Source organism: Herpailurus yagouaroundi, unplaced genomic scaffold, assembly GCF_014898765.1.
Source record: "Herpailurus yagouaroundi ecotype Mexico unplaced genomic scaffold, PumYag 187, whole genome shotgun sequence".
NCBI classification, from domain to species: Eukaryota; Metazoa; Chordata; class Mammalia; order Carnivora; family Felidae; genus Herpailurus; species Herpailurus yagouaroundi.
The window spans coordinates 9,104,757-9,120,958 of record NW_024412418.1 but is presented as its reverse complement, the minus strand read 5'-3'; positions in this window follow the sequence as shown (position 1 = coordinate 9,120,958).

The following is a 16,202-nucleotide window of genomic DNA, read 5'->3' as shown; positions in this document are numbered from 1 at the left end:
TTCGGCGCTCACACAAGCTTCTGAGGTAGGTGGCAAGGAAAAGGAAACTGACCTTCAGCGATGGCGGACAGGGGAGCCCATCATGCTGGGATCTTGGCAGGTGAAGAAGCGACATCTCAATTCATAAGTTTCTCTGTAACTTTCTTAACTCTTTGACACTCTCCACCTCTCACCCCAGGATATTGCGCCTTTAGCTTTAAGTAGCCCTTAGCTATTGTCCGTCCCCAGGAGGGTGTCGCAGGCAAATGAAAAAGAGCAAAGATTCCCAAATTCAACTATAATTTGATGTCATTCAGGTGAAAAGCTGGGCAATTTGGAAAGAGGGTTTGTTTCCGGAACAGCAGAACTTAGGGACGTCACAGGACGCTTTGTCTCAGAACGGGGGCGCTGCCAGCCCTGGGGCAGAGTCCCCAGAAGGTGGGAATACCGTCCCCTTGACACTGGGAGCTGGGCAAGCAGAAGGAAGGGGTGCCTCGGTGCCCAGGGTAAGCCCACAGGCCTGGAGCACAGCCCTTCGTCCCAGCAAATGTGACAATGGCCGCAGGAGGGGGCCCATGTCAACATTACCCCCCTTCCCCCACCCCCAGCAATCAGGGCCTGGAGCAGGGGCACAGAGCTAGGTGTGTGGGATCTCTCTGGGCCCAGAGTATGATGCGAGGGCCTCCGGTTCGGTGTCCAGGGACACCTCCCCCCTGCCTCCATGGGACTCATGTTGGCTAAGCCACAGAAAGGAGGGGGAGGTTGGGAGAGCCCCGAGCTAGGAGGAGCTGGCAGGGGGAGGCCAGAAGGAGGCGCAGCTGCCTCCAGGGTACCAGGGAGAGAGGAGCTGAAAGCTGAGAGCTGTCACAGGATGGAAGGGGGGGGGGCACAGATCCCCACCTCAGGCTCCTCTGGCCAGTAAAAGCCTGAGGAACTCATGGCTGTCAATGGGTGCGTGTGACTAAACTTTACCGCATCTGTAGAATAAGGGCTCCTGATAAATTAAAGTTTATCACAGGAAAATATGGTTTCATGTATTTGCACACTGGGGTTTATGGCCTGTAAAACTTACACCTGCCTGATTGGGCCATCTCATGCTGTGAGGTGGTCCCTGCTAGAATGTCCAGCTCTCTGCACACCGACCCACCCTACACACACACACACACACACACACACACACACACACACTCAGGAGGGTCTCTCTCTGACCCTGTGATGGCAGAAAATGGCCACCCCCACATATATCCACATCCTAATTCCCAGAACCTGTGCCGTGCTACGTTCATGATGGGAGAAGTGAGGCCTGTCTTAGTTCAGGCTGTAACAAAAGTACCCTAGACTGGGGAGCTTAGACAACGAGGATTTCCTTCTCAGGGTTCTGGGGGCTGGGACGTGCGACATCAGAGCCCTGGGCAGATCGGGCATGGAAGGGTCAGGTCTCTGTTGGATTGTTAGTGTGGACACTTTGAAATAAAATTTTAACATAAAATGATTGCTCCCAAATAAAACTGATACCAGTAATAATAACAACGACTTACCCGAACTTCCCATGTGCCTGGCACTGTGCTGAGAGCTTCCCACTTCCGGCTTGGAGACAGTTACCTTCTGGCTGTATCTCACCTGGGGGTGAGGGACAGGGCTAGCTCTCTCCCCCTTCTTATAGGAACACTACTCTCCATCCTCTTGACCTAGTGGTGTCCCAAAGACCCCACCTCCAGATGCCATCACATTAGGCTTTCAACATATGAGTTCTGGGGGACACAGACATTCAGTCGATAGCAAGGTTGCAGAAGGAATTCTCGTGTTTGTGAGTCCATAACCTTGAAGGGGAGATTACCCTGGATTACCCGGGTAAACCCACAGGAATCACCGGGAGCCTGGTAAGTGAAAGAGGGAGGGGGAGAGTCATGGTCAGAGTCACGGAGAGGTCGGCGGCCTTTGAAGATGGAGGGGGGCCCTGGGGCCGAGGAGTGTGGGGCCTCCAGGGGCTGGAGAGGGCAAGGAAATGCAGCCCTGTCCAACACCTTGACCTCCGGAATCGCAAAATAATAAATCTGTGTTGCTTCAGTAACTAAGTTTGTAACAGCAGCAAAAGCCAACTAACACACGGGCTTCCTCGGGACAGCTCTTTCCCTCTGCTCGGACCACCTCCCTTGATTTCCTGGCCCCCAAGACGGCTGCCCTCCATTCCTGGATGTCTAACCCAGCCCGGAGCAGGACATGTTCCTGGCCCCTGACAGCTCCCAGATTCCAGCTCCCACGGGGCAAGATGAGAGTAAGACATCTGGTGCGGGGGTCTGGGCCTTCCTGGACCGGCTCAGTCTCTCCTGAGGCAGGACCAGTCGCCCCCAGCCGGGACAAGGGTGCCTGGAGTGGCTCGTGTGGGCCGGGAGCAGGAAAGGGGGCCGGAGGAGCCGCTGGAGGTGAGTGGAGGCGGGGGGGGGGGGCCCACAGGAGGGAGAAGGAGGGCTCTCGAAGGTTCCAGAGTGTATGACACCTCGTAAAACAGTGCAAACTGGCCTCGGACTTTCATCTCCTGTCAATAAAGCCTTATCAGCACTGAGCCGGGTTTTCGACTCTGAATTCCAGATGTGGCCCAAGGCCCATCCGCCGAAGGGCGCCTTTCCCCTCCTCTTCCCAGGAAGACCGGGCAGGGCAGTGCTGGGCCGGATGGAGAGGGACAAAGGCCTTTCGGGACTGTGCTCTGGGGTCACAGGAGCCAGGCTGGCGGGAGGTCACGGAGATGCCCCTGGAGGCGGCGAGGCAGCCAGGGAGCCGGTGGTGTCTCCCCCAAGGTGCGTCTGTCCCTGCTGCAATGTGGGGGCACAGTCTCAACCGGGTTCTTGGAGGATCAGGTCCTTCGCCTGAATGTGGCCTTGGGCAAGTCAATTTCCTCCTCGGGCCTCAACGGTCTTGGTATAATTAGAAACTAGCCCTAGTTCCTTGTGTTAGTCAATAATCATATACTAAGCCTGTAGTGCATGTTGGTTTCTCTCTAGTCTCGGGAGACGCGGGAGAACCACGAGGTCTCTCTGATCTTATAAAGCACCTATTCTAGCACAACTGAGTCTCAAATAAACGTACAAAGAAGCAAATTACCCAGACCAAGAGACATGCAGGGAAGAAAGGAAATGAGATGGTGTGACAGAGGAAACTTCGCCGGAAAGACCCTCGCTAGGAAGGCGGTCAGGGGCACCCTCTCTGAAGAGGGGACGTTTGATTCTCCACTGAAAGTTTTATGTGAGGGGCGCCTGGGTGGCTCAGTCAGTCAAGTGTCCGACTTTGGCTCAGGTCGTGATCTCACAGTTCGTCGGTTCGAGCCCCGCCTCGGGCTCTGTGCCGACAGCTCGGGGCCTGGAGCCTGCTTCGGATTCTGGGTCTCCCTCGCTCTCTGCCCCTCCCCTGCTCGTGCTCTCTGTCTCTCAAAAATAAATAAATGTTAAACGTCATAATAATAAAACTTTTTTTTAAAAAAAAAGGGAAGTTTTGGGGCGCCTGGGTGGCTCAGTCGGTTAAACGTCCGACTTCGGCTCAGGTCATGATCTCACGGTCTGTGGGTTCGAGCCCCGCATCGGGCTCTGTGCTGACAGCTCAGAGCCTGGAGCCTGCTTCCGATTCTGTGTCTCCCTCTCTCTCTGCCCCTCCCCTGCTCATGCTCTCTCTCTGTCGCAAAAATAAATAAAAACATTAAAAAAAATTTTTTTAAAAGGGAAGTTTTATTTGATCAGAGTGGGCACGAGGGGCTGCAGAGGAGGAGACCCCAGCTTCGGACTCACCCATGCACCACGCTTTTGCAACACCGAGCACGTGGCTTCTACTCTCCGGGCCTGCCTCAGTTTCTCCGTCCGTGGAGAGAGGGGGTGGCTGCCCTTGAAGATCCTGAGAGGCTTTGCAATTAGCTCTCCTGTTGATAAAAGTGGGAGCTCTTGAGTATCTGTGAAAAATGTGGGAGACTTATTTAAACGTGACTCTGTGAGTCAGGAGAGGCTCCGCTATGCTGGTGGCTGATAAACCCTGACATCTCGATGGCTTAGCACATTAACAACGTATTTCTCACTCACATGGTGTCTGCTGCGCGTTAGCTGCATCACGTGGAACATGTGGCCGCCAAGTTCCAGAGCAGGGAAGAGAAAGACCCGGAGGGCACGCTGGCTCTCAGTGCCTTTGCCTGGAAGGCACAGCACGTCTTCCATTCGCGGTCCCCTGGCTGAAGGAGTCCCGTGGCCCCATCCCAGCGGCAAGGGAGTCTGGGCGAGGGAGGAGCTCCTAGAATATTTGGCGGGTTCCAACTGTCTCCGACACACTCCTTGATGGGATGCCGGGGCACCACGCGAGCAGTGAGCCGCGAGCACCTTCCCGGCGCCTGCCCCCAAACACTGCCCGTGGCTTAATCTGCGTCTCAGTTGACATTCAGAGACCCCACCTCTCCTCTGTGCCCACCCCTCCCCCTCCGCGGAGCATCCAGCTCCTCAGAAACATCTGGGAGCCCTGTTTCCCAGTGGGAGACACAGAGCTGGCCACAGATGGTGTCTCGCCGATCCTGGGGCATCCTTGGTATGACTAAGGGGACATCTGTTCTCCCTTTGTCTGGAGCATGGTCAAAGTGAATGAAAAAGGAGAGTGGTCGTTCAACCGAAGAGAACCCATTTGACATATTTAACTTGCTCCGTCTGCCGTCCGCTCTCCTGCCGCGGCATCCACGCGCCCTTCCATTCAGTTATTCAATTTTTTTAATGTTTATTTATTTCCTTTTTGACAGAGAGAGTGAGAGAGCACGAGCAGGGGAGGGGCAGAGAGACAGAGGGAGACACAGAATCCGAAGCGGGCTCCAGGCTCCGAGCCGTCCGCACAGAGCCCGACGCGGGGCTCGAACTCACGAACCGTGAGATCGTGACCTGAGCGGAAGTCGGACGCTCAATCCACTGAGCCTCTCAGGAGTCACTTCATACCAGCCACCGGACGACACGTTGGGGTGCAGAGCCTCTAAAACGTGCACAGTGTTGCTGACGACACAAGAGGACGGTCGGTCTAAGGGACGTGCCCTCAAGAGCAAGTCACACTGGCTCGCGAGCCGAGTCATCCGAAAGTAACCACGACGATGACCACGGTGACAGCTGCCATTTCCTGAGTGCTGGTGTGCCAGGCCCCGGGGTACTGTGCTGAGTGCCTTACAGAAAGGGTTGCCTTCGAGCCTCAAAGCAGTCCCAGCAGAGCAAGAACTATGATCCCCACTTTCTCAGTAACTTGGGGTCCAAAGGCCGCCATGGCATCTTGTGACGGTGAAGTTTGCCGCGCAAGATCTTCTCAGGGACCGTGGCGGTGTCTCCGTGGACCGGGTTGCACAGCATCGTTGAGGGCATGGCTCTCGTGGCATGGCCTCCGAGACTGGTTCCCCAGCCCTACTCCGTGTAAAGTAGCCACATCTGGCTTCTGTCGCTTGCCCCCAGGAGCTCTGTGTGGTTGGCATCAGCCCGTGGGGAAAGGCCCCAGCGAATACGGGGAGAAATCCACTGGTCCCTCAGAGGTGCCACCTTTTCCTTCCCCTCTGCCGCTGCAGGGGGCCCAAGGCCACGTCAACCGGCTCTGGGTTATTAAGACCGCCGCCTACGAGGGGCCTCCTTGGTTGCTCCTCTAGCCATCCTGCACGTTGCCAGCAGAGGGCGCTCTCTAACCTGGAACCCCCATCCTCCCACCCTGGCTTCCAAGGGCGGCGACCCATAGGACAAAGTCGCCCGCCACCGCCAGGCCTCTGGGGCCCTTCACGTCTGCCACTGGCTGCCTGTGGCCTCAGCTCCAGGCCCTCCCTTCTCTTGACACCTCTGGACTGTTTTCCAGATGTGCCACTGGCCCTCAGATCTCTGAGCCGTTATTCGCCCTGCCCTACCCTATGTACCTACTATTTACCCAGTAAATCCTTGTTGAATGTTGAGCCCCGTGTCGGTCCTGTCGGCCCCCCCAGCGTCGACACAGTACCTGGCTCATACGAACTTCCTGCTAAACAGTCGCTGGATTGATTGAACTAAAATGAGATGGGACCCCAAGTGGTCATCCCATCGCGAGGTTTCAGACAGGCGGTGCACGGGCTGGGTTCAGCCAGCATCGTTTAAAGCTCAGTTTTAAGGGGCGCCCGGGTGGCTCAGTCGGTTAAGCGTCTGACTTTGGCTCAGTTCATGATCTCACGGGTTGTGGGTTCGAGCCCCACGTCAAGCTCTGTGCTGACAGCTCGGAGCCTGGAGCCTGCTTCGGATTCTGTCTCCCTCTCTCTCTGCTCACCACCCCCCCTCTTCGCGCTCTCTCTCTCTCTCAAAAACAAACATTAAAAAGTTTTTTTAGTTCAATTTTAAGGTGCGCCTGGGTGATTCAGTCGGTTAAGCATCCGACTCGGGATTTTGGCTCAGGTCACGGTTTCACAGTTTGTGAGTTTGAGCCCCAGAGCCTGCTTGGGATTCTCTCTGTCTTCCCCCTCTCTGCCCCTCCCTTGCTCCTGCTCTCTCTCTCTGTCTCTGTCTCAAAATAAATAAATAGGCTTTAAAAAATAATTAAAAATTTTCAGCTTTAAGCAGTGTCAGTATTTTAAAAGGGGAACACTCCACGGAGGAACGAATCCCACTTCCTGACTTCCCTTCAATGAGGAGAAGAACCGCCCCCGCCCTCTTCCCCTTCCCGGACCGACTCCGACAATGGTCCCATTGGTCGAAGCTGAGCGGTGGCTGTTTCTCACAAACAGGGCAAGTGTTCTCCGTTTTTCTACAGCTCCTACCCACCTCACTTCTGTCATTTAGGCAGAACGCGTCCTGGACTTCTGCAGGCACTGACATTTTCGGTCCTTGCCCTGTTCGAAGCCTTGTTTTACACGTGGACATTGGTGCCTGCTGGGGCTAAGACCACGGTCCCCGCCTCTCGTTCCCCGTGCACCGCTCCCCCCCGCGGCGGCATTGGCCCTGCACACACCCCACACGTGCTTGGAATCTCCGTTCTGGATTTGCCTTAAGCTCCTTTTGCTACAAGTTTGGGATGTTTTAGAGCCCTCCTAAGTCTACACCAGCTCCTCCCATTACCAACCCCAGCGAGATCCTCGGTGCCCCCGAGCCGGGCGTCCAGAGCCACATCCATCACTGACCCCGGGCTGTCAGCACGGCCACGTGCCCCTCTCAAAGGCCTGAATCCAGAATGGATTTATCCCGAGGGGTGGGGGGGAGCCCCGTATGCTTTTATGTCTTCAATTCATTAGATGTTTCTGTCAGCAGCATAAATCAGGGCTGAACCCTCTTCTCACACACTCAGGAATGGAGAAGACACGCAGGGAGCAGATAGGAAATGCCCGGAGGGCTGGACGTGGCAGATGGTGATTTTACAACCCTGATATTTATCCTTTTGTGCGTGTGCGTGCATGCGTGTGTGTGTGTGTGTGTGTGTGTTTAAACCAAAAAGAGATCTTAGAGAGATCCTCGGGGGGACAAAGCTGGGAGGATGGGTGAGGAGACTGAGATTGGAAATGTTGCCTTCCCACAATCCTACCAGAGTGCCTCCAATTTCTTCCAATTCCATGGTCAGAAAATCTCCCCTTTTATTCTGCTCCAGCACGCCTAAGAGGGGGTGGTCTCCAGAATACAAACAAATAAACAAAAGCCCAAATCATGCTAAGTTCTTGAGTAGCTGTTTACCGCCATTGGTACAAAATCCAAACTCCCTGACAGGGTCACCCAGGACCTCTGCGGTCTGGGCCTCCCCCTCGTCCCATCTCATCGTCGTGTATAACCCTGCCCTTTGCTTGATGAGTTGAGAAAATCCATTCGTTCATTCATTCATTCATTCATTCATTCATTCAACAAGTGTTTCATGAGTACCTGCTAGGTGTCAGATACTCTTATAAGCCCTTGGAGTACAGTAGGGAGCAGAGAAAACCTCCTGCCCTTACAGAGCTTACATTTTTAGTGGAAGAGAGATGATATTACAAATAAGCACATATAATATGTTGGATGGTGGTAAGTGCTATTAAAAAGACAGCAGAATAAGGGATAAAGCGTGAAAGGGGAGCTATTTCAGATGGGGCGATCCAAGGAGATCTCTTTGGGCAGAGATCAGAGGGAAGTGAGGACGTGAACCCCCAGGACAGAAGGAAGGATGACATGGAGGCAAGTGCAAAGGCCCTGCGGTAGGAACATGCAAGTTGTTCTAGTAAGTACAAGAAGGCCCTTGTGGCAGGAGCGAAGTCAGGAGAGGTGGCCAGAAGCTAATTCATGCAGGAGCCATCAGCCACAGTAGGGACTTTGGGTGTATTCTGAGTGTCCTAAGACCTCTGGAGGTTTCAGCTGGGGAGTGACTCTCATGTTTTCATTTTAAAAGGACTACTCTGTGTGCTATCTTCTGATGGGATAAACAACGGGAGGGCTGAGGGGATGCAGGGGACAGCCCAGGTGGGGCCTGAACTAGGGAGGGGAGGAAGAGGAGGAGTGGGGTGGGGAGGCAGCCTTGGCATCAGAAGAATGGAGAATGGAGCCTTACGCCTTGGGTGTTTGCCTGGGGCACGCCCTGGGCCAGTCTGCCTACACAACATCTTTGTGTTATTCGTACCTGCACTCGGCCACCCTGCTGTCCTGGAACCAAGGCCTGGACTCTCAGACCGTCCACACTCCGACTCTATGTCCCATATTCTCTCGCATCTGAAAAGGTATTAGACTCGCCTCAGCGTGAAGTTGGACTAGATGGGAGAAATGCCCTTCAAAGGATGGAGAAGGGAAAGGTAGGAATTTTGTTCCTCATCTCTCCCAGGCTCCTTCCCGTGGCGGGGCCACTGTTTCCAGAATGAGCACCTTCACCCACAGCGTCCCCCTTCCATCTTGTAGAGCAGGGGTGTGTCCCCTTCCCAGATTCGTACCATGAAGCCCTAACTGCCAATGTGATTGTGTTCAGAGTCAGGGCTTTTAGGAGGTAATTGGGGTTAAATGAGGTCATGAGGATGGGGCCCTGATCCAATAAGATGGGTGGCCTTGTAAGAAGAGGAAGAGAGAGAAACTCTCTCCTCCCTGCTCCCCCGCCCACCACGTGCACACCAGGCCATGTGAGGACGCGGGGAGGAGGCCCTGCAAGTCAGGAAGAGCTCTCACCAGGAACCGCATGGTCCGGCACCTGGATCTTGGGCTTCCCAGCCTCCGGAACCAAAAGAAATGTCTGCTGTTGAAGCCCCCAGTCTACAGCATGTTGTTACAGCAGCCAGAGCAGACTGAGACAAGGGCTCTCCCTCATTCTTGATCACCCGCCTCCCCCCACTGAGCATACCTCCACCCCCGTATGTATAGCTATTTATAAATGTCATACATAGACCACATCTTGTACCATCAGACTATATATCAAACAGATGGAAAATGTCGGTTTCTCGTTTTTAAGATGGAGAGATAGGGGTGCCTGGGTGGCGCAGTCGGTTGAGCGTCCGACTTCAGCCAGGTCACGATCTCTCGGTCCGGGAGTTCGAGCCCCGCGTCGGGCTCTGGGCTGACGGCTCAGAGCCTGGAGCCTGTTTCCGATTCTGTGTCTCCCTCTCTCTCTGCCCCTCCCCCGTTCATGCTCTGTCTCTCTCTGTCCCAAAAAGAAATAAACGTTGAAAAAAAAAATTAAAAAAAAAAAAAAGATGGAGAGATAAAAGCAAAACGTTTTGCTCTCTCCTTCATGTCCCCCATCGGGTCCTCTCGTCCACTTCCCTCTGGAGATGTTAGTTGAGACCTCAACCCTTGTTCTCGAGGAAAGCCTTTTCTGATCTGCAACTCATTCATTCATCCATTCGTTCGTGGGCTCGCTCACTGAACAAATATTCATGGAGGACCTACCAGGAGCAGAGTAAGGACGTGGGTGCTTCAAACACAGAGGGTTCTGCTCTTGAAGGCAACGTGTTGGTAGGCCTTCCTCTAACGCAGTCTTCTCTGTAATTGGCTCTAATTAATTCAGTGTTGAATTACCTGTTTCCAAGACATCTACCTTTCCTACCAGAGGACAGAGGCCATGACCGTCCTCAGTCACTCGCTGGTGCCTTTTCCGTGCTTGGCATATGGAGAACATTCAATAAACAGCGGATGGGTGAACGACGGAACAAAAAGCGAATGACTGAGTTCACTCACTCTCCCTTTTTTCTCCCGCTCCCCAGGTCAGTCTTGCCATGGAAACATGTTGGAGTAGCTCAGGGGCAGGCGGGCTGGCCAGCAGAGTAGGGGTGGGGTGGGGAGAGAGATTTGCGAGCAGGGGCCAGGTTAGCAGTGGTTTTATTACATCCCATTAAGCATATGGTCATGATTATAATAAGCACATGAGTTATGGCGAGTGACATATGTTTCTTAAAAAGAAAAAAAAAAAAAAAAAAAAAAGGAGCCAGGAGGAAGAGAAAAAGAAACACAGCAAGCCTCAGAAGCAGCCTGGCTGGCTGGGCAGGGGAGTGGCCGGGAGGGGGCCTGTTCTGCACTGAGGTTTTTAACCCCTTCCCATCCTGGGCGTGGTGTGCAGGGAAAGAAGGACTCCTGGGGGGGGGGGGGGGCAGTCCCACTCTAGGGACTCCAAAGGGGATCTTACCCACTTGTCTGAGAGCCACCAGAGGACGGGGATCTGGTCAGCTTCGTGGCCCCAGCATCTGGGACAGGGCCAGGGCCAGGGCAGACGTTGGGTATGCGTATGTGTGGAGGGAGGGAAGGAAGGACAGACAAAGGAGAGGAGGAAGGAAGGAAGGAGGGAGGGGAGGAGGGGGATGGAGCTTCTCGGCTTTCATTCATTCATTCAGCAGCCGGGCTCCGTATTGCACACGGCGAGGCATAGCGCAGGAGCCCTCCGAAGGGGTCGGGACACCTGGGTTCTCCCTGGGGTTCACCATGCACGTCCCGTATGGCCTTGGGCGAGTCCCTTTCCTTCTCTTTGTCTCATTTGTATAAGGAGGTGGTCACTCAAGTCTCTCCTGGCTCCGACCTCATGAGTGGGAGGGGCAGAATCGCCTGCCACCTGCCCCAGCCTCAGGAGGGAGCAGCCCCAGCCCTTAGCTGGGCAGAGACCCGACCACCTGATCACCTGCCTTCTCACCCATTTTACAGGATCAGAGGCCTGGGTGTCCTTGCTGCCTGACAACGAACTTGTCAGTTTCTCCCCCCCCCCACCTTCCCTGCGCCTCGAGGTCAAAGGGGATTATAACCAGAGAATCAAAGACCCAAGCATCTTTAGTCCATCTTCTGTGACCGAGGAGAACGCCACATCTGGGCCGCAGCAGAGGACAAAGCCTCCTGTTCTGGAAAGCTCCACCTCACCCTGTTACCCAGGCTCTGGGAGCGGACGTCGTCGGAGGCTGTTGACACGGTGGGTAGGGGACTGGGGACCTTGAGTAGGAAGTGCCAGGCCCCATCTCTGGAAATGTGCCCAAGAGCCACAGATCACCTACACAGCCGCTCCGTAACTCACTCCAACGGTTTCGCACCCTTGTACCAGATGAGGAGATGCGGTTTGCTCAGACGGTCACAGCAGCAGGCGTGGGATCCAGGCCCGCCTGACTCGGAGGCGGCACTGACCTCCTCCTCCCCGAGGCCTCTACCTCTGCAGAGTAGAGAGTGGCTGCTCCTCGGCCAGCGTGACCATGAGCACATCAGGCTACCTCCACGATGCGCTGTCCTCACCTGCAGAATGGGCCCACCCTCAGAGGACAACCGGAGGGGTAATCAGAACAGCATCAGGCACAGAGCCGGGGCGGTGGCATGGGGCTTGGGGCTGGACCAAATTAGAGCTTCCTGGCTTTTTCCCCAAGGAAGGCTGCTCTTACTATCCTGTGTTTTGAAAGATCTTATCTCTTGAACAAACTCGGTTTTAAAGTAATGATTAATTTATTTCCCCCTTCTTATCCCTCAAACGTGCCTGCGGTCGCTCTCTGAGATGACTGCCAAGTCCATCCTGGGCCGTCAGAATTCCAGCCACCCCCAAGACGGGACTTTGTCTGTCCAGCCAGGCATCCCCAAGCGGGGCCTGCAAGGGCCTCGGAACTGTCGGGACCCAGTGCTACCTCCGGGGACCCCAGGCTGAAAGCCCCTGAGAGGTGACCATGATGCTAAATGAGTCTCGGGTCACCATGGAGCTCAGCCTCTGTGCCCCACGTGGTTCCAGGAGGTTACCCCAAGGGTTCTATACCTATCTTCATACTACACGGGAGGAACCAAGGTTCAAGAGATATCGGTGGCCCTCCAAGGCCACGAGCTGGGATGTGGAGAGGCGGGGCTCGAGCCTGATTCCAGAACCACCCCTCTGACCGCCTTCCCATGCCTGAAGCTAGGATTCCGTGATTGGGGTGAGGGTGGGGGTCCCGTGGCACCCTGAGCCTTGCCTGGAGGACCACCCTGTCTAACGAGGGTCACCAGACACTCATTGGTTTGCCCCAACCCGCAGGGCAGCGATACGAAGTCCTTGCATGATTTGGCCAAAGGCTGGCCCCTGGTACCTGCAGCAAAGCCAGGGGAGCCCTGAGCCGAGCGCCTTCCTGCTGTGTGCCTCAGTTTCCCCCATGGTGCAGCACAGACACTCATGCTTCAAAGGGCCCTGGTGAGGCTGTCGAGAGAGAGAGGCCAAAATGCGGGGCCAGCGGGGCCTGCGGGGGACCAGAAGCAGGCCCTCTCTGTGCTTCGCCAGGTGGGGGCAGGAAAGGAAGCCGGGGGAGGAGCGCCTTCTGGGGGCCTGTCCTGAGAACCCGGGCCGCCCCGCAGAGTGATGGCCGCAAGGGGACGGACCCGAAGATAAATAAGAACAGTCCGCGTGAGCCAGGGCTCATCTTAACACTAAGCAGAGGGCCCGAGGCTGGACTTGAAAGCCGCCGGGGGAGATGGATGGGCTGCGGCCGGGGCGGGGGCGGATGAGTGATGGGGTGTCGGCGCGCTCAGTCCCCGCCAGCCCGAGATGCCGGCCTCTGTCCGGCCGCCGGGACTTGGGGGGAGGGGGGGGGAGGACGGGGAGGGGGGCGCCCTCCCGCCGCCCCGCCCGCCGCCGGCCGGGATTTATGGCTTCGTTAAGGCCGGGAGAGGGGCCGAGGCCAGGCCTGCGGTGGGAGGGTTTGATGTCAGCCTGACTGCCCCTGCTGGATTTCCGCCCCGCGCAGCAGAGGGGAAAGCAGGCCGGGCCCCGCGGGGGCCACGGTGACTCGGGTCACGGGTCACGTAGGGAGGGGCGTGAGGCCTGGCCCCCTTCCTTCTGTCCGCGGGCCCCTGAGGCCTTCAGCCTCCAGGTGACTCCCCGCATGGCCCCGGTCCCCAGCCAGTCTGCCTCTGTGCTTCCCCAGTACCCCTTACGGTTCCAGCCTCCCGGCGTCCACTCGGGCCTCTGCCCGGAGGGCCGGTGCTCTGGACGAGCCCCGTCCAGCCTTGGCAGCCTTCCTGCGACGCCCCTGCTGCCTGCAGGCGGCGTGGGGCTTCCTCCTCAGGGTTCTGCCCCTCGTGGTCCTTCCGCGGGCATGGGGTATTTACCCCTGAATGGCCATGAGCTTGAGGGCAGGGAGTCCAACTGTCTTCGTCTTGACGCCTCCAGCATTTACTCGGGGACGTGAACCAAACCACCATGCACTGAGGTCTCCCTACGTGCCAGTGGCTGTGCTGAGGGGAGTGCTATTTTGCCGTTTACTGTGCTCATCTGCTTCATAGGCATGGAAACCGAGGCTCAGAGAATCTTTAGCCGTGATTCCGACTGAGTCTGTCCGAGTCCAAAAACACAAGTGCTTGAGACGACTCAGCGAAGCACCAGCCCTGGGCGGGCGGCGGTGGGGGGTTGATATCAGCCAACACCGACGGAAGTTTCTCTTCTCTGACTGCATCACCCCACGCCCACTGTTGGCATTTGCGAGACAATCTGACTTCCCGTGTGAGCAGTCCTGTGAGGTCAGCATTATTATGATCACCCATTTCACAGACTGAAGAATCAGACTCAGGGAAGGGGCACGTGTTGCCAGGGTCACAGCCAGCAGGTGGCTGAGCCAGGGCTGTTGGACGTTTCTCTTTCTCCCCAAGCTCAGGAAGGCCAACGGGGGAGAGGTAGTGCAGGGACTCTGCGGGTGGGCTCTTGGTCCTTCCACTGGGGGAACAGAGAGGAACCTTCCAAAGCCCGGGCCCTTACTAACACACCCCCACTCTGGAAGGGATGGTTCCCTTTAGTGGGATAAAACCCCTGGCTGGCAGCCAGCCCTGTTCTCTCCTGAGCCCGGGAGGATCCCAAGTGGCCCTGACTTCCTGCCCGCCGTCAGCCCCTCCGTGCTGGGGTGGAGGTGCTGCCGTACCCCCCTTCTGGTCCAGGCCTGCAGCTCCAGAGTCAACACAGCGGTGAGGAAGCAGCCTTCTCCCACCACCCCAGCCTCCCCGGTGGCCTCCTGGGAGGGGTGAAGCCATGCAGGCTGGTTGCGTCTCCAGTCTTCTTCCCTCCTCGCCCTCCACGGCCCCACGGCCTCGCCTCTCGCTGGCTCTCGTGTATAACTCCTCTCAGCACCTGTCCCAAAGGATTCGTCAAGATCCCGTCCGCTCACTGTTTAGGAGGGAGAGGAGGCTCTGAGGAGGAAATTGACTGGTCTGCGACCTCTTTGGGACAGGAGCGTGGTTAGAATTGGGCCTGCCTCCATTCGCCCGTTCACCCATTCCCCTGCTGTGTGCAAGGCACTGTTTGCTGAGCACCTACTAGGCGTGAGGCACTGTTCTAAGCATCGGGATACCGTCATGAAGGAGACGATTTTCACAGAGCAGCAGTCCGGCAGGAAAGACAGACATTAGACAGACCATGACAGAATAATTGACTCCTGCTGTGATAAATCACTTCCCTCACAGCTCTGCTCAAATGTCACCTCCTCAGAGAGACTCTCCCTGACCCCCATGGCTTAAAATCCCACCCTGTCCATCACCATCCCGTTTCTTGATTACTTAATAGCAGCGTGTGTATGTGGTGATACGTATTTCTCCCTTTCCTACCTTTCCCACCATGCGAGTGGAGATTCGGGCGTTTTGTGCGGTCTTCTTCGCCACCTGGCAGGGAGAGGATGAGGGAACAACGAATGGATGAATGAATGGAGGCAGAGGAGCGGCAGCCTGTGCAGAGCCCAGGATGCCCAAGAGAACTGATAAGGCCTCTTTTGAGGCTCCCCTATGGGGGAGTCGCTACGAGTTACCAGAAGGGCACTTGAGGGCGGGTAGCGTTCAAGGCGCTGTAGATCTTTGGATCAAATCCTAGCTCTGCCGCCTGCTGTAGGAGTGATCTTGAGCTAGTGTTTATCCTCTCTGATCCTCCGTTTCTTCATCTGCAAAATGGGGACGAACCCAGCCTCCGCCTTGTGGGGTTATGGTGAGGACCCCTGGCGTGACAGCTGCGGACCGTTTAGACGAGAGCTGACCCGTGGTGAGCGTTTAGCACACGCTGGCGGTTGTAGCCCAGGGCTGCCTCTCCTGTCCTGCGGAAAATTAGACCAAGGTGTTCAGGATTTGAAAGAAGTGGGTCCTGGTTGGCTTCGGTGTAGGACTGATGGGGTGAAAAGTCTAAAGTACTGAGTGCTAGGCCCTTCCCGGTCTCTCCCAGGAGCACATCATCTGCCCCTCAGCCTCAGTGTCCCCATCTGCTTGAGGAGGCCTGGAGGTGTCAGCCCGCTTCTCTCCAAGCCTGAGGCTCCTCCCCCCAGCCCATTCCCAGCCAAGCTCTCTGTTCCCTGAGGCCTTAACTTCCCGTCAGAGACCTCAGGGCCATGCACAGCCAGGCCTTCACCTCCTGCATGAATATTTTGCACCTTCCCCCAGCCCAGATGTCCTGGAGTCTTGCCTCCTTGGCTCTCTCTGGGCCTGCTCTCTGTCCCTGCTGGCTCTTAGCCAGAAAGCCCCTGACTCCTCCCCTTCCCCCTCCCCCCAGTGCCTGTTGCAGGGGCTGCTCTGCCCCAGGGCCCCCAGGACGCCCTGCACCCCACATTCCCTAACTCCCACCCACCTCCTGCAGAGGACGTCATTTCTATACTTGCAGTCATTAATTTTAGGGACTTGACTCACAGTGTGGGCTGGGGGTTCCTTAATCTCAGAAAGGGCCCTATTTACCCTCTACCTCTTCCCCTGGGGAGACATGGCCCAGGAAAGTGCACACACACACACACACACATACACACACACACAGCCTCAGGAGGGCTACAAAAGCTTTCCCCTGAGATAGAGAGCTTATTTCTGAAGCTCGGGACAGTGGGAAGGGGTGGCAGAGGGGAAGGCTCTGGC